Below are 25,614 nucleotides of genomic sequence, written 5' to 3'. Positions count from 1 at the left end.
AAGCAGCAGCCAGTGTGGCTGGAGTGGAGAAAATATGGAGGACAGTAGTAAGAGATTATGTCAGAAAGGGATGGATGGCCTGATCAGATAAGAGACTATTGCTATAATCCAGGCAAGAGGTAGTGGCTGCTCACTCTATGATGGTAGTGGTGGAACTGGTGTAAAGGCGTCAGATTTTAGACATGTTTTGAAGGGAAAATCAAAGGGATTTCCTGACTGATTGGAGGGGACAATGTGAGATAAAGAAAGAGATTAAGGATTTTATTTATTTAACCTACATGTAGCATTTACTATGTGCAGGTATTGTTCTAAACATTTGACAAATGCTAACTCATTTTATCCCGTACCACTCTTAAGGGATATTATTATCCTATTTTAAAGATTAGGAAATTGAAGCACAGAGAAGAGAAGTAGTTTCCTCAAGGTCACACAGCTAGTATCATATCTAGGATTTGAATCCAGGCAGACTAGCTCCGGAGTTCATGATCTTAACCACCATACTATATTGCCGTTCACGTGGCGATTCCGCCAGTTGCTGAGAATGTCAGCTCCAATTAAAACATAAGGCACTGCGGAACTAAGCACAGTGTGGGTTTCTGGACCCATCAGGCCCACTGTGAGACTTAGGTCAAAATTCCATTTCTTTCCTGACTTCCATAAGTTCCCATTTGGTTCTGGTAGACCACAGTGGTATTTTGAGTTCTCAGGAATGAGCAGCCATTTAGGGCCAGTCTTAGTAATCCCTGAAAAGTTTGGGTATTTCCGTTTCCATGGTGCAGTTATCTTGGTAACTGGGCACATTCCTTTGGAGGAAGATTTATAGTCCTCATAGCATTGGGTCCTTCCTCAAAGGGATTTATGACATTTTACTAGGGTCCCTTTACATTTGGGATAAGAAGAAAATCTCCAGCTTTCAGGAAAGTAGATAGTAATTACATGATTTTTGAATTGAACAAGTGGAAGGATGGATGCTGTTGACTTGTTTTAAAAAGATTGAAAAAGATTGAAAAAGTTGGGTGATCCAAACTTGAGGGTGGCAAGAAGATCAGGGGCTCAGTGTTGGACATATTAATTTTGAGATACCTTCTAGATATCAAAATAGAACTATTGAATAGATGGTTGGATAATGAGTCAAGATTTTTGGAGGTGTAAATCTGGCAGTTGTCAACATATTCAAAACCATCAGATCCCAAGATGTATAGACAAAGATGAGACCTGAGGACCAACCCCTGGGCCTGAAGAAGAGGCTAAACTAGCAAAGCAAACAGCAGTGTGTGGTCATGAACTCCAAGTGAAGAAAGTATTTCCAAGAAGCTGAATGTGATCAACTGTATCAAATGCTGCAGTTATGTTAAGTGAGATGAGGACTGAGCACTGACTATTGAATACAGCAATGTGAAGATTATCTGTGACCTTGGAAAGGCAGTTTTGGGGAGTGGTAGTGTCAAAAACCTAATTAGAGTGTGATAACAGAAAATTGGAGGGGGAAATTGGAGGCAGTGAATGGTCAAATCTTTTGAGAAGTTTTGTGCAAAGGAGACCAGAGATGTGGGCATAGCTAAAAGGGGAAGTAGAATCCAGAAAGGGCATTTTTATAAGGTGATTAAGATCAACTTGTGTTTATATATCACTGGAAATGACCCAAACAATAGATGGGAAAAATGACAGGACAGAAAGGGGAACATTCCTTGTGCAATTTCTGGGCTGTTTAATTACAAATACGAATTAAACCATAAGCTCTAAACCACAGAGATAGACTAATTTACTATTTGTTTGCTTGTCTTCTGCCTTCAGACATAGTTGGTAATCACTGCTAAATCTTTAAGAGAGCAATATGTCTTTTTGAACCACCGTGGAGAGAAACCTCCAGTCTTAGTCTGATATTCATATCCATGCAGATCCATTTCACATTGTGACTCCACAGAATGTCCTCTGAGAATGCCATTTACTGGGCTCCAGCCAGGAAGAGGTGGCCTAGGAGGGGGCAATCACTGAATTTTAGGACCTAGAGAATATCTATTTCTATTTCTCATGGGATATCAGCAGCATTGCCCACTTATGTACACATTTATGTTGCCCCGATTACCCATGGCGTTTCATTAGGAGAGACCATAAATTTCTGACTTTCATTTAAAGTACATTCTGGAGCCTCCAGAGATCAGTTCCCTATTCTTCATGATAGTCAGCTGTCTCTAAGTACCCTTGACATTTTATTTACTCATTTTAAATTTCTTGTCATATTGCTTGTTGATGTACTATAACTGAATATTATATTTTTAATAATTGTTTAATCCTCTAGCTGTTTCACTTAGAGTTCAGGATGATGCCAGGTAGCTTTTAACTTGAAGAAATTAAAAAGCAGAAACTTTTAAACATTAATAATTACAAGGTTTAATTATCATACTCCTTTTATTTTTTTCTGAAGCAAGCATATTTTTTTCACTATTATCTGTAATATCATTGAAAGATAGATTCCCAGTGGACATAAAGCTGAAATATTCCAAAGGTGGCACAATCAGCCTCATGGTTTAATTGTCTGAGGCTTAGCGAAGAATATTAGATTCTCAAAAATCATCTCCCACTGGCTTTTATCTGCTGTTACTCCGATTACTCAGTCTCCTTATGAATCTAATTTTTAATTTAGTAGCTTCTAAATTCAAACCAGGCTGCGTTTTTATACATCATGTCAATGACAGCTGGAGGTAGCACCTCTGGACTTAACCATGGAACATTTGAGGGAAGAGAGGATGCAGTCAGACCTTCTGCCCTGAGCTTGCTCTTTGTTTGCTTGCGTACAGTGTACAGTTGTTATGTACTGATATGTCAGTCTGCCCCTCTGGATGATGTCTTTGTGGAGGGAGACTTCATGCTTTTTTAGCTTCTTCTCTGCAGTGCCAAGTACAGCATCTGCCACATAGAGACACCCAATAAATATTTGTTGAATGAAGGAATACACTATGTCATTAATAAACCATGTGACCTGGTTATCAATTTCTGCCTGAAAGTAGCTTGCAGTTTAGGAGATAATATAATTAGTCTCTCAGTAAGATACTCAGTCTTCACTTTAGCTATAAATAAACTCAAAAAATTAATAAATATATTTCTGTTTAGGCCACTCAGTCTGTGATTTTATTATGGCAACTCTAGCAAATGAATACAAAGACCTCACATAGTTCCTGGCCCATTGTTCAATTTCAATAAAAAAGAGGCTAGGGGAAATAAAAAAGAAGAAATAGGAACCTATATATTGAAAGACACTTCAATCTGTAGGTACACATCTGTAGTATACATCAACCAACTGCAAATATGGAGTTTACTTGGATCCTGATTTAAACAATGAAAAGATAAATTGGGGAAATTTAAATGCTAAGTAGACATTTGATGATATTAAGGAATTATTAACATTTTTAGATGTAATAATAGTATTGTCATGTTTTTTAAAAATGAGTTCCCAGTTGTAAGAAATACATACTGAAATATTTATGAATAAAACAAAAAGTGTAAAACTTCTTCGATTAAAAACGGTGCTGCCCTACACTGCTCATTTTAAAATTCAAGCCTGCATGTAATGATACACATAAAATTTGACAAGCAAATACATATTATTGCACATGTGTACTGTGATAAACAAAATGCCAGGCAAGGTTTAGGTGTATCTGTTCTGCGCCTGTTCTCACTGGCATTAATAATCAGGTGGAAAAAATGAGGGCTGCTGTGCCATGATATTTCATAGTAGATATTTTGGTGTTTTTTGTATAATATGAGTGCTTTTTTTCTGACATTATAAAAAATGAAAGGAACTCTTAGTATAAATTTTCAAATTTAAAAGGAAAAGTACTATTCCTCTTTTTTTGTTTCTAGATTTGTTTATTTTAGAACATCCTGAGATTGCAAGGTAAGCTGTCAACAAATCAAAAAATTTTCAAAGCTATCTGTGGAAGTCATGATTTTATTGGTGCTGTATAACCAGAACAAAAGAAATAATTTGGATGCTGAGTTTGATACAAATCTGGATATTTTCAAATGCAAGATTTTTTATTTGTGAAATGAGATTCCTTGTTCTCATTGACTGACTGTAATAATGATTATATACATAGGAAAGATGTCTAACAGGAGAGGAGAGGGCAAACATGAGGTTTGGTTCCTCTGCGGAAAGGATCTCATTCTGCTATCTTTCTCAAACATCATCACGGATCACTGGGATTGGAGTGACTCCTGCCTGCTCTTCTTTTTCTGACTGATGACCTTACCTTACACTTAAGAGAGAACATCAAGGTTAAAGGGCATGCCACCCTTGGCTTTTAGTCCTGATACCTACAAACTTACCCTCACCTGCATCTCCTTCAACTACCTTTCTTCAGCCTCAGAGCAAGATGGGTCTCTTTTCACCAAACTCATGATTGTTCTATCTTTGCTGTTCATGTGCAATTTTTTAAAAAAATTAATTTTACTCACTTCCACATAACATACAATTTACCATCTTAACCATTTTAAGTGTACGGCTCAGCAGTGTCAAGTACATTCACATAGTTGTACAACCAATTTCCAGAGCTCTATTCGTCTTGCAAGACAGAAACTTAAATACCCATTAAATAATACCTCCCCATTCTTCTGTCTCTCCTGCCCTGGCAACCACCATTCTACTTGCTGTCTCCATGAATTTGCCTATGCTAGGTTCTTCATATAAATGGAATCATACATTCTTGCCGTATTGTGCATGGCTTATTACACTTAGCATAATGTCCTCAAGTTTTATTCTTGCTGCAGCATGTGTAAATGCTCTTAAGGCTGTCCTTCCTTTTAAGGCTGAACGATATTCCATTGTATGTACGAAATACATACAATGTCTGTGCATTCATCCATTGATGGATATTTGGGTTGCTTCCAACTTATGGTTATTGTGAATCATGCTGCTATAAACCTGGGTATACAAATATCTCTTCAAAACTCTACTTTCAGTTTTCTTATGTCTGTACTCAGAAGTGGAATTACAACCTTGGGAGGCCAAGGCGTGTTGATCATGATGTCAGGAGATCAAGACCATCCTGGCTAACATGGTGAAACCCTGTCTCTACTAAAAATACAAAAAATTAGCAGGGCGTTGTGGCAGGCATCTGTAGTCCCAGCTACTTGGGAGGCTGAGGCAGGAAAATGGCATGAACCTGGGAAGGTGGAGGTTGCAGTGAGCCAAGATCGCGCCACTGCAGTCCAGCCTGGGTGACAGAGCTTGACTCCATCTCAAAAAACAAACAAACAAACAAACAAAAAGGTGGAATTGCTGGATTATATGATAATTCTGTTTTTAATTTTTTGAGGAACTGCCATCCATAGTGTTTTCCATATGACTGCACCATTTTGCATTCCCACCAACAGTCACCTGCATTTCTAACATCTTTATTCCACTGGCTCTCTCCTCGCAAATTTATAAACTTCCTGTGATCTTGGACCCTTCTAACCTCTCGCCTTCTCTTCATATATGGGATTCCTGAAAGAAGAGTCCACACTTACTTTCCTTGTTTCTTACCTCTTCTTCACCTTCCATGACCAAGTTTCTCTTTGTGTATTTTACACTATTGTTCTCTACATTCTACTAGCAAACTCTTCACTCCTTTGTAGCATTTCACACTACTCCTCCATAACAAAGCTTTTCTGGCTCCACTCCTATCTCCCTGAATGTTCCTTCTCCATTTGCATTGTTACCCCCTACAAGTTGTTATTTGCTAGGTTGTGTCTGCCCTTGGCTTTCATCTCATTCGACACTGACCTTGGGTGATCTCACCCCCTTACTCAAATAACTTCAATTTTGGAGATTCCTATGTCTATGCAAACCTTCAACCCAGGCCTCTTGCCTGCTCTTTAGGCGTGGCAAGATTAATTTATTACCACTCAGTGCTAGACATTGTGTTAATCACTAAGATTACGAAGATGACTGAGACACGGCTAAGCAAGCTTGCTGAAAAGAAGCCCTGTCTGTTGTAACGGTATCCTACTTTAAAATCATATTTTAAAGCCATTCATTATTTTCTTGGCTTTCATCGTGCCGTGATATCTTATGGCTTTTTAAAAAACCGTATTTACAACTCCTCAGCATTCAGAGCCTATTCTTGGGTACTCCCTTTTCCTCCAGTTACACTGTCTCTCTAGTGTCCCACCTATTCCCAGGACTTTAGAAATACTATGTGAGGGTTATTTCCAAATCTTAACCTATAGTTTTGACTTCGCTGGAAGTTCGTGATGTGCGCATCCACTTGCTGACTTGACATTTCCTCTGGAATGCAATAGTTATCTCAAATTTAACATGGCCCAATAGGAATTCTCATTTCCCTTTCTCATATCTGCTCCTTTCTCAGTAAACATTACCACCATCTGCCCATTGCACATGCCAAACATTCATCAGTGTTCTTTGATTCCACTTTTTATTTTTTCTTCCATATCTAATCCACCAGCAAGTTATTTTTTAACTCTGCCCACAAGCATATCCCAATTCCATCTGCTTCTCTCCATCTCCACTGCCATGTCCCTGGTCCATCTTGGTCTCTCCCCTGAGGACCACTTCAATAGTTTCCTGACTTCTTTTTACTTCTATTCTTGTCTACCTTCTATAGAGCAGCCAGTTATCATTTAAAAATATACACCTTCCCATATCATTTACCCACTGAAAACCATACAGTGATTTCCTATGGCCCTTAAAACAAAATCCAAACACATTGCCCTAAGCCTTATGGCCTTTGAATTCTAGGCTTGGTCTACTTATCAGATGTCACTGTCTACCATCTGCTCCTGGCTCTCTTATTGCTGGCCATGTTGGTCTTTTTTCTATTTTTTGAGCTGGCCAAACTCTTTCTCTCTTAGGGATTTTGCATCAGCTGTTCCTTTGCCTAGAATGTTCTCCTCCCAATCCTATAATAGAATGAGTTTCTTGTCACTCAGATTCTGCTCAGAGAGGTCTTTCGTAGTTACACAATTTTAAGTCACCAGTGGATATTTTCTTTTATACCAGCCTATTTGAATTTTTGCACAGAGATTCATGCTATCTTCTATTTTTCTTGTTTATGTATTCACTTGTCTTGTTGTTATATATATGCCTCTGCTAGAATGCTCCATGAGAGCAGACATCTTGTCTCTTTGGTTCATTACTGTATCCCTAGAGCTTAGGATAGTATCTCGTACTTTAAAGGCACTTAAAAGTGTTTGAATGAATGAATAAAATGTCTTCAGTCCCCAAACTGTCTCATTCAATCGCTACACAACTACCAGAGTGAACTCTCTAAATCATATAATACATCTCACCAAGTCACTTCCTATTTGAAATATTCCAGAGACTCCACATTGCCAAGAGAATATAATCCAAACTGCTCAATATGGCACACAAGACCCTCCAATACCTGGCCACGGCTTCCCTCTCCTACCTTATTTCTCCCTGAGCTCTCCTCTATGCCTAGCAACTTGCAGGCATCTAACCACTTTCATGTCCAGGACCATGCTGTTTCATCCTCTGAGCCTTTGATGCATTTCTTCATCATGCCTGGACCACCCTTTCTTCCTGTTACTCCTCCCACTTTAACCCCCATGTGTACTCAGTTTTTAAGACACAGCTTGAGTCAAGAAGCCAGTCTGACTCCCATATTACCCTAAACTCCAACTTTTTTGTTTTCTTTTCTCTCTGTTGCCCAGGCTGGGATTCAGTGGTTTGATCACTGCACACTGCAGCCTTGACCTCCCCAGGATCAGATGATCCTCCCACCTCAGCCTCCTGAATAGCTGGGACTACAGTCACACACCACCATGCTCAGCTACTTTTTCAGTTTTTTGTGGAGATGGGGTTAGATGTTTCCCAGGCTGGTCTCGGACTTCTGGGCTAAAGCAATCCACCCACCTCAACCTCCCAAAGTGGGATTACGGGTGTGAGCCACCACACTCAGCCTCCAACATTTAGAAAAATCAATGATTTTTGCCTCCATCATAGCTGCAATAACTCTTTGTTGGTCTTATTGCTTTCATGTCTGTCTCTCTATTTGGACTATAAACTCCATGAGGCGGGCATAGTGTTGTATATGCCATTTTGTTACCAGATGTGACTTATGGTTGTTGCTCCCACAAGTGTTAATTGACTGACTCACTGAATGTATGTATCAATTTATTCTATTTGTCATAAAAATGCAAAGGACTTGAGAATGCTTGACATCCCTTGCCATTAGGGTTGACAGATGCTACTCATTACACTGTGTTTACCGTGGCTTGGGCCCCACTGCATAATAACTCAGATTAATGTAGACAAATGTTTTCAAACTCTTAGGAAAAATGTGCTCTGAAAGAACATAGTCATTTTGCGACCTAGAACTAATTCTTAGATCATTACAAGAGAAATAAATGGGCCTGACAAGAATTTGAAACACTTAAGGAAAAGTTGATTAAAGAAGACTTCATGAATGATGAACTGTAACATTTAATATCTGTGGGAGAGAGTTTTACTGACATTTAAATAAAGACCAACAACACAAGCTGCAATTAAGCATTTGCCGTAGCAAATAAAGCACACCAAGGTGGTCATTCTGAATCACAATTACAGCAACACTGTATGTGCCATTCTGAAATAAATGTTCATGATCAGCATGAGTCATAATTGGAGTCTTGTGTTTTGGACACTTTCGTGTTTACCATGATGATCACAAGTCCTGCTATGCAAAGGCAAGTATATTATGCCTCCTTTTCATGGGCTCCCAGCCCTTCTTCAGTCCTTTGCCTTCTGCTTTCCAGCCATTTTTGCTTTTTAATGACACTTTTTTTATTTTTTATTTTTTTTATTATTATTATACTTTAAGTTCTAGGGTACATGTGCATAACGTGCAGGTTTGTTACATATGTATACTTGTGCCATGTTGGTGTGCTGCACCCATCAACTCATCAGTACCCATCAACTCGTCATTTACATCAGGTATAACTCCTAATGCAATCCCTCCCCCCTCCCCCCTCCCCATGATAGGCCCCGGTGTGTGATGTTCCCCTTCTCGAGTCCAGGTGATCTCATTGTTCAGTTCCCACCTATGAGTGAGAACATGCGGTGTTTGGTTTTCTGTTCTTGTGATAGTTTGCTGAGAATGATGGTTTCCAGCTGCATCCATGTCCTTACAAAGGACACAAACTCATCCTTTTTTATGGCTGCATAGTATTCCATGGTGTATATGTGCCACATTTTCTGAATCCAGTCTGTCACTGATGGACATTTGGTTTGATTCCAAGACTTTGCTATTGTGAATAGTGCTGCAATAAACATACGTGTGCATGTGTTTAATGACACTTTTTTATAAAGTCCCCTGTGACTTTCTGATGAACAAATCTGGTGACCCCAGCCTAGAGTTTCTGGGATATTTAATATACAGATTCAATGAATATTTATTTATTATTTACTATGTGTCAGTGTTAGGCACCGACTGGGTGCACAATAATTTAAAAAAAGTAAAAACCTTCCCCTTCATCCCAAGAAAACCCACCAAAAACTACAAAACAAAAATGAACAAACAAAAAATAAAAATAAAAACCCAACCAAACTAAGCGACAACAAAAAATACACTGGGTTTCTGACCTTAAATGTCCTATTATCTATAGGAAAATAGACATTAAATAAATAAGCACTGCAATAAGCATTTAATTAAATTCTGATGAATACTATGAAAGAAAAGCATTGTGTTCTGAGAAACAATAACAGGGAAGCTTATTTAACCCAGGGATCAAGGTAGCTTCTTTGAGAAGAAGACCTAAAGGAGGAGAAGGGAGAAAAAGTCCAAATGGAGAAAGAAAAATAGATGATAGTTTGCAAGATATGTTCAATAGGACAACAGGTGAAGAATATCCTCCAACTAGTAGATGAAGAGGAGGAATCTTCAGCTCCACCAAGAAACCAGACACTCAGGGGGAGAAACATGATAAAGTCAAAGAGAAAGCATTCATGGAGCCATATTTTAAAGATAAGAGGGAAACTAGCTTACAACATTTTTCTCACATTAAGGTGGCTCAGAAGAAAGAAGAGAGAACCAAATTCCTTGGTCATACATATAAGGAATATGAAATTTATCGTGTAGATATTCCAGCAGAAGAAAGAAAAGAAGTTGACTTCCTATTCAAGACATTTTGCTAAATTCCATCCAACACACCAGAGAATTTCTGGGAAGCTGGTTTTTCTTCTGACATGTAGTAGATATTCCCTTAATCCTTGATAGCACCTAAGTGTAGGGTATATCCACAAGCTCAGGAATGAAGAAGATAAAATCATTGGCTGAAAATTGCTTAACGCATCTATGATTGCAAATGATAAGTATGAAAGAGAAACTGATAGTTTTTACAGAAGTGAAACTTCCTTTGTGTGATTAGCACATGTGATCAAGACAACGGCAAAGTGTGCTTACTACCCCTGTTTGGGCTTTTCTAGATCCTAGGAACTTTCTTATATGGAAGTAGAGAAAAGGTCTTTTTCTTTCTCCCTCTTTAAAGATTAAAAAAAAAAAATTAAGCAGTAATTCTCAACCCTGTTACACATAGAAATTACCTGTGGCACTTTGAGAACTGCATATGCCTTGAGACCAATTCAGGAGCTCCTCATTCAGTGGGTTGTGGGGGTAAGGAATGGGTGGGATGGCTTAGGGATCAATATTTAAAAAGTTTCCCAAGTGATTCTGATGTGAGTCAAGTTAGAGAACTACTTCAGTAGGGCCTTATTTACTCTTATCTCTTTTTTTCTTTTTAAAATAATCTTTGTTTTTCCTAAATCAAATAAGCACTGAAGGAATGTTAAATAACTAAAATGATTAGATTTTTTTTTTTTTAAATAAAAAGAGAGAAAGGAGAGGCTTGGAAAACTTCCACCAAGAATATCTGTGATCTTATAGTTCTAGCCTTATCCCTTACATTGTAGGGAGTGATGAGTGGCTGGGCAGCAGGTCCCAGTGGGCAAATCTGGCTTCAACTGGAGGACTTAGCAGGGTTTCCCAGATATTCTCACTTGCTGTAACTTCCAGTAGACTCTACATGTCTACAACACAGTCCCATATCTGATGTTCTCTCCCTTTGATGGATCACATGTTCTAATTAGTGCTTCTGAAAATGTGGGCCTTGGAACCATAAAAGCTTCCCCAATTTCCCTTGGCTTCTCCTCCCTATGTCTTCACTTACCTCTAGCAGATGACAGTGTGGATCCATAATCCTTTCTCCGAAACCCTTGGAGCCAAATGTGGATTGGAACTCAAGACTTTTGAAGGGTAAACTCTGCATTGCATGTTTTATACACTTCCTTCAGTATAGTTGGAGGAACACCCTGTGATCAAACATTTTCATGTTTCTACAGGAAACACAGAACTCCTCCCATGAAGTGGGATGAATAGAGACCACAAGCAGCCTCATACGTGTTCAGTTCAGGTTTTGCTACCAGATGACATTGCCAGAACTTTATGAATTAAAAACTCAAGAGTTTCAGAGCTCTTTGGATTTTGAAACTGTGAACAAGGGATGGAGAATCCTTGGTAACTTCATCGTTTAAAAATTGATTGAAAAAACTACTCTTTCACAGTCTTTACTAGTTTTTCTCATCCTTATAACAAAATCATAAGTAACATGAAAAACTAATTTCCATGGTCAATTGTTTTCTGAATGTTAATACTTTTAATTTGGTCAGAAATGGAAACCCCAGATAACCCTAATTTTTTTTTTAATGGTGAAACTAAAATAGATTAAAAACAAACAGACATTTAGAAGCTATATCATTGAATCCTGGTGGCTCAAGTTCAGAAATCTAAACAGCCGCCTTGAACCTAAAGTGGGCCATTTTATTAATCTGTGATCATCTTGTTGACTCCCTTCTTCAGCCTTCAGACTTCTTTCCCCCCGTCTAATTGTAAGTTATATAGTTTTCATAGTTGGATTGGCTGAATTTCTCTTAGATTGTCCTTGCTAGGGTTCCTGGGGTTAGGTGAGCTTGCTGGAGAGACTGTAGGGGTAAATGTTATGTGACCTCATTGTTTTTACAGGCTGGTGAGGCCCAAGAGACATTTGAGTTCTGTGCATTTATTTTCTCATTGGATTAGCTACTTACTGTTTTAGGACAGATTTTCTCCCTGTGTACTTCTCAGAGCATGTGACATAGTTGGTGGGTGGTAAAAAAAAGAAAAAAAATTCCTTTCTTTTTAAAATAGTTCATAGTAGAATTTGCTTTGGGGAGGAATGGTCTTGAAAATATCTTTTTTAAAAAAATTTAAAAAATGGTTGTTTATTTACCATCAATCTTATTTCCATCTTGCTTAAGAGCCCATGGAAGAACAGCTTAAAATCACTTGGTGGTGGTTCCTACCCCTTCAGTGGCCTGAGCTGGAGGAGCTGCAGACCATTCTTCCATGGCAGGCTGAACACTGTAGTCTTCAGCTGAAACCTGCTGAATGACCACAGGGGCACCTGCACGCCTTCAGACCAGTCTGCAACCTCTGGTTGAGTAGCAGTGGAGTCAGGAGCTAGGGCAGTCCATTCGCTCTGAAATTCCTCCTTAGTCACAGTCTTTTCAGCAGCAGCCTGTTCTTCCTTTTCAATCTTTTCAGGATCTCCATGGAAGTAGAAATCAAGCATGACCTTGATGAGTGTTCACAGGAGGTGGTGCCACTTGTGTGTAGAACTTCCTGGGCCAGTCTTCACCACATCAGACCCACTGAGTGAACTCCCTTGTTGTTGCATGGGATGGAGATGCCCACAGAGCACAGAGGAGAATCTGTGGAACACAGAGCAATGGTAGGCAGGTTACCATAAGATGTCTCTGTGAGAAGCTGGTGGTTAGCTCTGGGATCAGTAACCACCAAAAAAACACGGCTCCTGGAAGGCTGCCTGCATTGGGTTAGTGAAGATTCCAAGAGTAAAGCAGCCAGCAATAGGATTTGCTCCAGGGGCAGTAGCAAATTTGAGCACAGCCCACCAGCCAAGGAGGACATGACACTGACATCAGCAGGGTTTTCAATGGCAACAATAGATAAGCTGCCAGCAGAAGCTTCTCCCAGATCCTCTTCAGACTGATGATGTAGATGTTCTCACTTTTCCTTTGGAAATCAAGGTTGGTGACACCTAAGTGGGTTCCTGCTGCAAGGAATTTAAGGACATCCTCCTTCAGTTGCAGGACATCAAGGGCTTTGGACATTGTAAAAGTTTCCCTTTAAGCTACAGGAATCCAGAACACATCTCGGTGGAGCATTTGGGAATGAAAAATCCTGTCCCCATGATAGGACTGAGAAGTCTTCGGGCAGAACAAATGGAAGGTAGAATAATTTTTCATTTGAAACAAAATTGCTGATGGGGGCAGAGCATATAGGAGAGAGAATGGCTGAGCAATGTGAGAAATCAGCAGAGAGACTACAGAACTAGGTTGACTGTTATTCAGAGCTAATTGTTTATGAGTCAACTATGCAAACCCTGTATATTTCCTAACTTCTCTAAACTTTCTATAAAACCTGCTACTCAAAGTCTTTGTGTGAATGATTTTTGTGTTTGTGTGTAAAACCAAGGAAGATAGTGGAATACCAGTTCAAGAACCCATTGGGAATAAAGAAAAAAGCTGCAAGGTGCCAAAGTGGAGAAGAAGAAATTAACTGAAGCAAGAGGCGCTCAGGAGAACATAAGCCCTGGAGAAATATATGGAAACCTTGCAGAGGGAATTGGACTTTCAATATTGGGTGTGCTGGGGACCGGAAATAGTCTTGTCTAGATTTTAAGAGACGGGGTGATCCTAGATATCACCTAGGTTAAATAGTATATGGTCAACAAAAGTTATAAATGGCCTATTTAAACAATGGTAAACTGGACTTAGAATGTCACAGTCATCTCATAATGGGAAGAGTTCTGGAGAGGGACTTAGAAGTCCTGGGTTTGAGTTTTGTGGCACAACAATTATGTGACTGAGAAGACAGCTAACCACTATGAGGTACAATTTTCTCATCTGTTAAAGGAGGAAGGAAGCGAATTATTGGTCCTCTCATTTGGAAAATGGCCCAGATAGTAACTAGGATGTCCTAGGAAAAAGCACAGACTTTGGAATCTGAAATGCCCATGTGAAATACACGAACACATCCTGCTGTTGCCATGTGCTGGCTGTGTGACCTTTGGTCAGCTGCTTAAATTCCTAAGCCTGATTCTTTATCTTTAAAGTAATAAGTATGCCTCAGGTGGCTTGAGGAGGATTAGGTTATTTAACCTAAGTAAAGTGCCTGGCATAGGGATGCTTGATTAAATATTAGACCCATATCTCTCAAATATAAGTCAATTTCTTTGCTCAGTTTCCTTCCCCATGACCTTGTGGGAAAAACATTTCAGTTCTGTTTTATAGAGTAGTCCAACTTGACACCCACTTATCCCTGTTGAGCAGAAAAAGAAATCACACCAAGCAACAATTCAACTGCACATTTTGCCAATTATATGGAATTTAAAAGCATATATTCAAATCCATATGCTGCTATGGTTACTGATTATAATATACTAAGTGTTTACGAAGAAAACTCTATATAAGGAACAGTATTCAGAGAAGTGGTAAGTTTTGCCTGCTGATTCCTTCATCACTATGTAGTTTCTATATTTAATATAAAACTTTCCCAACATCAATTCTAAATCCCAAGTCTGTCTGTTTTAATAATCTTGAGCAATACAGTAGTAATGGAATTCTTACCTACATTTTTTTTTTTTCTTGCCTTGGATTAATTGGGGGCTACCTCTATCATCCACTTCACTCCTAACTTCACCAAGCCAGGAGTAGTTCCATTTAGGCTTATAGCAAAAGGCAGCTCACAAGTGAAGAAGGTATGAAATCCTCAATTCTTCCATGAAAATGAGACATCCCTTTCTTATGTCTCAACATTTCTTCTCACTAGCCAGCTATCATCAGGATGCCTTGGGCAGGCCTCCATCCCACTAACACTGCCTCTGCAGTACCACTGAAGAACACCTAGGGTGAAGGCATAGGTCTACCTGCCTTCTTTCTGTCCATGTGTCTTGGGTGCCTAGGGTTTCTATCTCCCTAGGGTCCTAGTGCCTTGGGAGGGGAAAGGGAGCTCTTCCCTCTATCTCAGAAGTACTGATAGGGCCAGGTTTCCTGTCCTAAACCTGCCAAGTCTATTTCCTGCTGGACGTCATGGTGTCTACGTTTTCTCCACGGTGTGTATCTGACTCATACCTAATAAAGGACTCTAGAATAAGCAAAGTGGGTCTGAGGATAGGTAGTAAGCATCGGTCATTATACAGGACCATACAATTAAATTTTCTTAATTTTGGTTCACATTTTCACTTGTTTACCGAATGGAATAAATAAGTATTATGGTGACCCAATTCCCATATAGTCACCCCTAGGTTGAAAAAATAGTTCTTAGTGGATGACGAATTTCCAAACAATTATTGTACTTCAAAAGATGCTCCTTTAGGCATTGTGTTGAATTATGTGCTACTTATATTTTTGACCTAGTATTTCCTTTTATTTGGGTAGGCTATAGTCTTTCTTTGATAAGCATTTGTAATCCTGAATTTCCCACTTCCTGAGAGAAATAAGCAGATTGTGAAAGTTTCTCTACTACATTTTCATGAAGATGGTAATGAAGTACACAGATATTTGATGTTAATGTACTTCATTTTCCCTGGGGGACCCAGGATGTCCTAAATTGTAAATATACCTTAAGCAGAGAAGTCAGTGTTTCAATGCAGGTATGATATCAACCCTATGTCTCAGATTTTCACTGATGGGCGAAAAGGCCTTTATTAGGTCAGCGTGACCAAATAGTGTTAATGTGGCTTGCTCTCATAGGGAAATGAGATATAGCAAAGTTAATTTTAGGGTTTCAGACTTTATCAGAATTTATAATTGAGAATATGGATTGGGGCTCTAAATCTGAGACTCTCAGATAGTAAACAAAGGGGAAGGAATATTAAACTTTTTTTTTTTTTAGATGGAGTCTTGCTCTGTCACCCAGACTAGAGTGCAGTAGCGTGATCTTGACTCATTGCAACCTCCATCTCCTGGGTTCAAGTGATTCTCCTGCTTCAGGCTCCCGAGTAGCTGAGATTACAGGTATGCACCACCACACCTGGCTAATTTTCAACATTTTTAGTAGAGATGGGGTTTCACCATGTTGGCCAGGCTGGTGTTGAACTCCTGACCTCAAGCAATCCACCCGCCTCAGCCTCCAAAAGTACTGGGATTACAGGCGTGAACCACTGAGCTGGGCCGTTTAACTTTTAAAGACGCCATTTTCCAGAAGTGGATTGTTTTGGAACTCAGCACAATTTCACATACGATTGAAGTTGTAAGTGGTAATTACTTTAGGCTAGTATACACACATGCAAATATAGAGCACAAGGCCTGTAAATCTGAAGCTTGGTCCAGGCATGGATTGAGGGAGCTGGAAAAAGATTGGATTTTTATAGAGCACTAGCTTTGTAGTCAGAGCAGGCTGGGGCATGAAGTCAGAGCAGTTCTAGGGATGGCCCTTGGCACTATGGTCTTTCGGTTTATTGAAGTCTGATCAGTAACCACAATACCATATCAATTTCACTTCCCATGTACTTATTAAATCTGTGATATTGTCTTTATTTTTATTACCACCAACATAGCACCACATCCCAACAGAACTCCTGGAATAACTTTCTAACTCATCTGCTTTATATCTACTCTTTCTCACTGAGTCTTCATAATACAACCAAATGGATGTTTTAATGAACAAATTTTGAGGGAATCATGGCTGTTTTGAAATCTGTCAGTGGTTTCTCATTGTCCTTACAATAAAGTCCCCAATCCTTACTGAAGTCTATAAGGCCTTCCACAATCTGGGTTCTCTGTACTTCTGCAATCTCATACTAGGCCGTTCTTACAGTGATCTTATTTCCATTCTCAAATACACCAACCATTCCATGTTGGGACCTTCATGCCTGATGCTCCTTTTCCTGAAACACTTTGACCCAAACTCTGCTTGATCCATGGGCAATATCCTTGTATTGGCAGGTTCTCAGAGGTATTCATCTATGATTAAAGCTCAAAATCATAAAATATTGGATAGAGGCCTTTCACAGGCTGATTAAAACATAGAACTGGATTTATTTGATTTGAAAGTCTTCAGCATATCCTATACATAGACACATACACACCCCATTATTAAAATGAAAAAAAGTTTCATAAAATATGTTAGTTTATGAGCTGCCATTTAATCCTTATGAAACAGGAGAGTTCCCTGACCCCCCTTTCAGGACATGCAACAGGGGTGTGGCTCATCTGTTTGGCTGCTGTGCACTCAAATCCCTTACAGGATGGGGAGCACACAGATAGGCAGGTGCAGGAGCTGGAGTGAGTGCTTTTGAGCTCTGGCCCCATGGTAGCATCTAGCGGTTGGTGCCTGTGACTCGCAAAGCCCCAGTGGGTGTGCTACAGTGCTCTTTTAGCTCTGCTGTCTGCAGACGGCTTAAGTATTAACCAGCTCAGTGCTGCCTTGGTACCTGGGTTCTTGTCTGTCATCCAGGAAGAATCAGGTCACACATGGACTTAAAGGTTGGTGAATGTGGGGGGTTTACGAGTTGTGGCGGTGGCTCTCAGTGGGATGGATGGGGAGCTGGAAAGGGGATGGAGTGGGAAGATGATCTTCCCCTGGAGTTTGGCCATCTAGTAGCGATATCCTCTCCAAGCAGCCCCAGCTGAATTCCTGTCAATGTTCAGATGTTCCGTCTCCTCTTTTCTCTGCTCCACCATTCTGCTGCTCTTCTGCTCTTCTGTTCATCTGACTGTGGGCCCTGGAGTTTGAGGTTTATATGGGTACAGGATAGGGGGTGTGGTGGGCCAAAAGGCAACTTTTGGGTGCAAAAACAGGAATGCCTGTTTCCATTTAGGGCCATGGGTTTCCAGGCTTGAGGGTGGGGCCTTTGCTGGAGAACCATCCTTTTCTACCCAGCATTTCTCTGCCTCCTGTCCATATCACTTAGAGCTAATGTTTTAGTTCATAATAGTTAAAATCACAATTCAAACATGAATCATATCTTGATAATTCCAGGCAGGGTAAAAAAAAACCTTGATCAAAACATTTAAACTCTATCAAATGTTATTATAAGGTAGGCAGGTTGCTCTCCCAAACAACAAGTGGTTATAATGAAAAGGAGACTGTCCTTGATTTGCTAATTAATTGATATTTCCATAAGTAGTTACTAGTAAAATAATTCTAATGTTTAATATAACTTAGGTTCTATTCAGTGATCATTTACTGGTGTTCTATAGGCCAGGACTAGTCTACATGTGTTTTGTTTCATCTATTGCATATTAAAAACATTTGAAGCAGTATTTAATAATTGGAAGAATTAAAATAATGGAGACTTCTGCTTCCCTTTGAACATGGAGGCACTGATGACCTAAGATCCATACTCCCCACATGGAAACAATCAGCTGGAGAGGAGTGGGAGGTATTCCCTTTAGGTACAGCAGTGTTTCTCAAACCTGAGTGTGCGTCAGAATCACCTAGGGGGCTTGTTAAGCCACAGTTTTCTGGGCCCCACCTTAGAATTTCTCATTCAGTAGGCCTGGGATGGGGCCCTCAAATTAGCATTTCTAACAGGCTCCCACGCGATACAGATACTGCTGGTCAGGGTCAGAGTCCACACCTTGAGAATCACTGAAGTGGGGACTATGCTTTTCTGTTCACAGCAGTGCCCCTACTTCTTGTTGGTTACATTAACCCTAATATCCACTGCCATTTATCAAACTCACATTATTACTTTTTGCATAATTAGAGAATATTTTTCCCTATGTGTTTATCTTGAAAGTGTGAAGATAACAGAAAAAAGGAAAAAACATGTTTGTGGAAGGAAAGAATATTCCAATGTGCTTGCTATGAACACACTTGGCCATCTTCACTCATGTGCATTTCCTATTAATATATGACTTCTGGAGCCTTTGAGTTTGTGAGCTCAGTGTTATGGTACTTTTCACATAGAAGAAGACTAAACTTGAACAGTAGGGCCTTGGCTTTTAGTCATTCAGACCTGGGCTTAAGCCTCTGGATCTGTAGTTTACTAGCTCTGTGACACTGGGAAACTTCTGAATCTCATTAAGTCTCATTTCCTCATCTATAACAGAGGGATCTTAGTAATAACTACTCCACTGGGTTATGGTGAAATTAAAATATTGAATGTGATGTGTCTAGCACATAATAAATGCTCAATAACTATTATTTGTCAATGTATTTGTTGGATTGTAATACTAATTTTAGAATAATACAACCGTGAGCTGGAAGGAGAGGAAAGAAACTAAGCAGAAATGGAGTCAGGAAACTGGAAAAGCTGAGTTGGGAAACTGGAAAAGCTGAGTCAGGAAAGTTAAAACCCAGAATGAATGGAGGTTTGCAAAAAGCACAAAGGACAACAAAAGTGGAATCTCACAGTCACTTTTTGAGTGAGAAAAATAAGGAAAGAATATTGATTACTTAAGGAAAATTAATGTTAATAGACAATAGGAGAAAAAATTCCAGAAATATTGAATTGGTGTTAGAATTTTTTTCTTTTTGGTCAAAGAGAAGTATTTTCAGTCAGAAGGGAAAAATAAATATTAGTAAGAGGAATCTAAATTCTTAGATTTCTCTAAGAATCAGAAAGAGCTATCCAAATGAGTTCATATTAGCCATGTTTGTCTAAACCAGGTCATTGGTTCCTGAGAAAGGGCAGGTAAGGTTGTGGGACAGTAAATGACAATTGATGAGGAATTACAGAGCATGAGCATGTGCCCATACGTCCACAGAGACCCATTTTAATTCTGAAATCCAAAAGAAAGAAGAGAAACTGTCTACTCATTCTCGTAACTTTATGAATTATAAACCAATAAGCTTGATGTGTACCCGAAGTGAAATAGTAAATGAATCGATCATCAGCATTTAGGAAAGGAAAAGAATGAGTATAAAGTGGGGTCACTGGTTCTTAAATGTAAGTTTTATCAGTATACTTATTGTCTTTTTTGATAAGATTATTAAACTATTGGATCATGGAAATGATTCACTTAGCAACTATTTATTGGGTACTAGTTAGGTGCAGGCACATGGTCTGTTTCATTTTTTATTGGAGAAATAGCCAATATGGTCACCTGCTAATGAACGTGGGATACAATCAAACATTCTAGGAAGAATGGAACAGAGATCAAACCAAGTATGTACATGCACACACAAAAAGATGGTCTTTATCAAAATTGGAAATACAGGAGTTGCTGGATGAGATAATAGAAAATGAGTTAATTTTAGGGCTTGTGTTTAAAATGTGTTAATGATGTCGCGACAGATGTCTATTAACTTACAGACATGGAGCTCAGAAGGCCCTGGGCTGGAGATAAGGATCTGGGAATCATTAGCTTGTACAGATTGTCAAAGTTATCACAGTGCCTGAGATTTCCCAGGAGGGGCACGTTGAATGAGAGCACCCGCCAGAATGCAGGGAGCATGAATATCTAAGAAAAGAAGAAAAAGAGCTTATAAAGAAGACTGAGAAACAAAGAGTGGGGAGACAGGAGGAGAATCAGGAGAGAGTGGTGCCACCTGGCCAAGGGAGGAGAGACATTCCTGCGAAATGCTGATGGCCAGCTGCATTTGGAAGCCTTGCTTCGGTTGTGACACCAATCTGCACTGATGTGGGAGTTTTCTCCAGCAGCTCATGCTGAGCTAGCAGGGTGTAGGAGAGGAAAAGGGAGATAGACTGAATGGTCTATATTAGGAGGTTTGCAGAAATAGTAAAATGGAAGAACAAGGAAAATAGTAAAGAAGTTATTAAAGAAGTACATTCATATGGTGCTTAAATTTAACACAATGTGATGTTGGGTGGGCAGGCAAAATCTCAGTTGTCTTAATTAATACTCAAAAGTGACATAATTGGGCTGTGCATGGTGGCTCACACTTGTAATCTCAGCACTTTGGGAGGCTGAGGTGGGAGGATCACTTGTGCTCAGGAGTTCAAGTTTACAGTAAGCTATGATTATGCCATTGCACCCCAGGTGGATAACAGAGCAAGACTCCATCTCTAAAAAAATAAAAATTAAAATTAAAAAAAAGGAGCGTAGTTGAAAGAGTAAAATCTAGCAGAGGAAAATATTTAATAGAGATGCATATATATTCTACACTTTGCCAAGGAATTGTCAGAGTGCTGAATGAAGCAGAGACGAGGACAAATTCCTGTGGAATAAAGCTAGACACTTACTCCACCTTCTTCTTTTCTCTTTACCCTAAAGTGACAATGAATGTTTAATTAGTATTTTCTCTTTTAATAATGGATTTTTAAAAGGCAATGACTTGAGCCAACGTTTTTTCATCTGGACGTAAGATAACCACGTGGAGGTCAATTGGCATTCAGATTTTGTAGCTGATTTTCAACTCAGTGATAATATTATATTGCTAATAATATAGGTAACATTTTATGTCTTAGGTAGTTTTACATGTGTTTATGTGTATAGTAGATCTATGAATCTCAGTCCACAGACTGCGTTGATCTAGAAAAATAACATTTCCTCTAACTCAATTTGATGTTTTATCTTTGTACTAGCAGGCTAAGGGTAACAATCTCAGATTATTGTTGGTTTCTCTCTTCTTCCCGGGGATTGAGACAAAGACCCTGTTGGGATTTACTTAGTACCTTGAGTAGCACACTGAGGGAGGGTGAGCCTTCTGTTCCCTGAGCCATCTGTTCCCACTGAGTTACCCTGAGACAGTATTTGGCTTGCAGCATGGCCTTTTAGAACTGGAGGCTCACACAGATGTTTTGTTGCATAGCTTGAGGGCTGAAAATCTTGTTTGTTTGTTTGTTTTTGAGATGGAGTCTCGCTCTGTCACCCAGGCTGGAGTGCAGTGGCGCGATCTCGGCTCACTGCAAGCTCCGCCTCCTGGATTCACGCCAGACATCTTTAAGAGGCAATGAACTGGTGTGCCTAGACTTTGCATGAAGCCATCTCTTTGGGGTATTGCTAGCTCCTCCTGGGAACTGCCCAGAAAGAAGGGAACCTGGCTCTTGAACCCCTCATTCTGTCTGTTCTCATCATTATCTGCTCCTCACTCTCCTTGCCTCAGACCTCAGAGAATCCTATTTTAGGCAGTGAGTGGAGGAAGTCAATGCTCTTTGACCTGTGTTTCTCCCACACATTTGATCTTTACATCATCCCCAAAATTCTAAGTTCCCCCTTTTAAAACACAGAAACAAAAAGCGCCAGTTGGCTATTTATATCTTCTGACTAATTGCCTCCCCTTCCTGAGGCAATGAGTGCAGGATTGCCTATACATTTGGAAAAGGGGAAAGACCAGAAGAAAAATGGACCCAAATAACTCTCCCTCCATACCCACATTAAATTCTTTATTCTTGTAGCAACAAAATTAGAAAATTAGCTAAGAGCTTTGCTATTTGCTTTAAAGCATTCTTCCAAATCTAAGATTGTATAGTTTTATCAATGTTAGGCTAAACCAGTTGGTTTGTGCTGCTAGGAAGGATGGAAAAAACCATGGGGCACATGACAGCAGCTGATCAGACACTGAGAGCAAGGGCCCTGGACCTCTAGCCGTTTAGTTTTGAGAGTGCTCAGAAAGACTCTTAAGAAATAATAGTGACCAAAACGGAACACTTCTCTGATGCCTAACTTTGGACTGTGCCTCTGACCATTAAATGGAGGTTTTCACTTCTCTGTGTGGCCAGGGCTGGCTCGTCCTCAACTCCAGTTTCTCTTCTGATTGTGACTCGACAGCATGTCTCAGTTCTTGGTGACTCTGTCTTCTGCCTTGGAGTCAGGACTGTGATGGATCCTGGTGGCCTCTGAAATTTTGTAGAACCTTATTATCAATGAACATTGGTCAATATTAATTGCATAGAGCTCTGTGCTAAGGTTTTGCATATTGTAAAACTCAAGGGGCTTATAGTCATGTTGGAGACATGGGGTGTGTGCATAGTCCAGTGCAGCATGTCCCAAGCACCCTGTATGCGGTGGTCCCAGGAGTCTGGGGAAGGAGAATAGCATGAAAAAGAAGTATCAACTGCTGAGCCAAAAAGGCATGCACTGTGACACTTGAATTGCAGCTGCTTTTTAGAACCCTACCTAAAAATAGCTCAAGCTCAATCTGCAGAAATTCTGACCTTAATGGATATGCTCGAGTTCAAGAAAGATAATTTATTCTTAGATCTTTATAACCAACTGGGAAGGAAGTCTCAATCTCAGCAACATCAGTGATTAATCCTAATAATATCTGTCTCCCAGACACATGCTTTGAAGATGAAATGAAACGATACAGGCAAAACAACACTGATTGCAATTCAGATATTTACTGGTACTGTTCATTATTCTTATATATTCAAGAGGTACAGTGGATGCTTTTACATTTTAATAAGGAATACAAGATACAGAGTGAGGCCCCCCCCTCACATCCACCAAATTGATCACTGTAGTGTTTGCATCAAAATAGCAGTATCGATATCAAAATAATCAGATTTTGAATGCCTCAGAATACCCAAAGCATCTACTTCTAAATTGCTATTTAAGATGAATGCTCTACCTTTTATATTGCCTTTTTGAAACTGATTCAATCAGAAAAGTACTTTGATGTTGCAAATACCTACACATCAGCTCATCTACTTTTAAATTAATCAAAATATTTAGGCATCTTCACAGAAATTTCTCATATTCATAAAACAAGGCAATAGTTATTTACTTCCTGGTATGGTAATGTGTTTTGGGAAATCTCTATTTGACTTGCATAAAAGGAATGAAAGCTAGTTTCATGAAACTCCATTGTCAGAATAATGAATGTTTTAAAAATACACTCTTCAAAGCCTGCCCAACTCTCTTCCTCAGGCTATGGAGAATGTTTCTCCAGTGAGTCTCAGAAGGAAGGAAACCCTTCCTTCACCCCACTTCCTGTGCCTCCTTTAGAGCTGGGCTTGTAGCCAGGGTGAACAGAGAATGGCAAAACTGTTAAAAGGTTAACCGTCAACATGGCGTTCTCAGCATCTCTCAAAGGCACTTAGGAAACTAGATGCAAGGAGATGAGTAGTAGCCAGAGAGCACCCCAGAGAGTACACTTGTGCTTATTATTCCACATGATTACATATTCAAATTGGTTTTAATTCCTGGGCAGCCATGGGGATGTTGGGGGAGGTGGGAAATAGCTTGCTGGAAAGGGGCAAGAACGGTGGAAGGAGCTGGTCTGGCATTAAAAATGTGCTGCAGATACTTCCCTAAGGCAAACGAGCCTCACAATTATGAATTCAGGCAACAAGAAAAGAGCTGTGGATCTAAAAAACGAGGTTGAATTTCCACGTTACATATGGTAATCCCTTTCAATACATTAAGAATTCCACTTTGCATCTGCATTATAGACTTCTTTTTCTTGAATCCTTCATAAAGGGCTTTTAAAAATTCTACTGTAGCCAGGTAAATTAACTCACACCCATGCTGCCTTATAGATTCAAAAACCCCAGGGATTATGAGTAAATGTCTGTGACATTTTAGTCAGCTAGAGTCGGTGTTAGGAAACTTTTGAGGGTTTGTGGCTACAGATATAACCTTTGCCTGTCTTCACCAACTGTGGTTTTGAGAGGATTCACAGTGGTTACGTTTGAAGGTGTGGGCAGAGGTAGGGGAATTTGAAAAACATACGCAATTGTTTACTAGCTTTGTATGTTTGTAAACTTTCAATGGCACTTGCAAATAAAAAATACTCAGCATTTGAAAAACCATGTGTTTTATTGCTAGAAAATAGAATAAATGGAATATAAACATGTAGATAGCAGTGAGTATAATCTATTTAACACACATTATAGAATTTAAAAATCCTTATCAAGTTTGCCATTTCATCCAGGAATCTGTAATAGAACCTAATTGAGATGTGTTGTGAGACCTGGAAGGATTCATCACAGGAGGATGGAACTGAATTAGGAGGAGGTGAGACTCAGAGAATGAAATGCAGCAGGGACTTGGAGGAGATGGGTTGGACTCAACGCAGCATTATCTAGAAGGTATGACAACAGACTACAGGTGATAGACCATGTAATAGCAGGAGAACCCAACATGAGGGCGTGGGCAATGAGAGTTTTGACAAAGAAGAATTTCAGAGCAAGGGATATTCAAAGGTCTAAGTAGCTCTGTCCAATAGAAATATGTAGTTAAAATTGTCTAGCAGCTATATTTTAAAAAGTAAAAAGAAACATATACAATAAATTCTAATAATATGTTTCATTAAACTCACTATATCCAAAATATTATCATATCAGCTTGTGGCAATAGAAACACTTCAAGTGCCCAGTGGCCACAGAAACACTCGGAAATCAATGAGGTCTTTGGCACCAGGTAAGTCTATCAGGTCAGAGAAAGACCAACATCATGACTGGATGGAAATGGGCATGTTAAATGGACGTGTTAACTGGGTAATTTGCAGAAGAGAAAATATGAATGGTTAGACAATTTATAAAATAATTTCCACTTCACTTGTAATAAAAACTATAAAAATTAAAATATCAGCAAGACATTATTTCTTAGCTGTCAAAATAGCCAAGGTTAAAAAAATGGAGTTGTTTGAAGATATGCTAAAACTCACATGATGCTGTTAGCAGTATAAATGGGTATAACTA

At 39.4% G+C, this 25,614-nt stretch overlaps 1 long non-coding RNA gene across 1 annotated transcript in view; it reads left to right on the top strand.

The window, feature by feature from the left end:
* Positions 1-25,614, top strand: part of LOC117080519 — a 139,325-nt gene that overhangs the window by 100,964 nt on the left and 12,747 nt on the right. Inside the window, exon 2 of the long non-coding RNA XR_004435880.1 lies at positions 24,846-25,002. This is a non-coding gene — a long non-coding RNA (uncharacterized LOC117080519). The remainder of the gene's footprint in view (positions 1-24,845; positions 25,003-25,614) is intronic.

Source organism: Trachypithecus francoisi, unplaced genomic scaffold, assembly GCF_009764315.1.
Source record: "Trachypithecus francoisi isolate TF-2019V2 unplaced genomic scaffold, Tfra_2.0 Lachesis_group8, whole genome shotgun sequence".
NCBI classification, from domain to species: domain Eukaryota; kingdom Metazoa; phylum Chordata; class Mammalia; order Primates; family Cercopithecidae; genus Trachypithecus; species Trachypithecus francoisi.
Note: the sequence above shows the minus strand (reverse complement) of the source record. Positions and strands in the feature narration are given on the sequence as shown.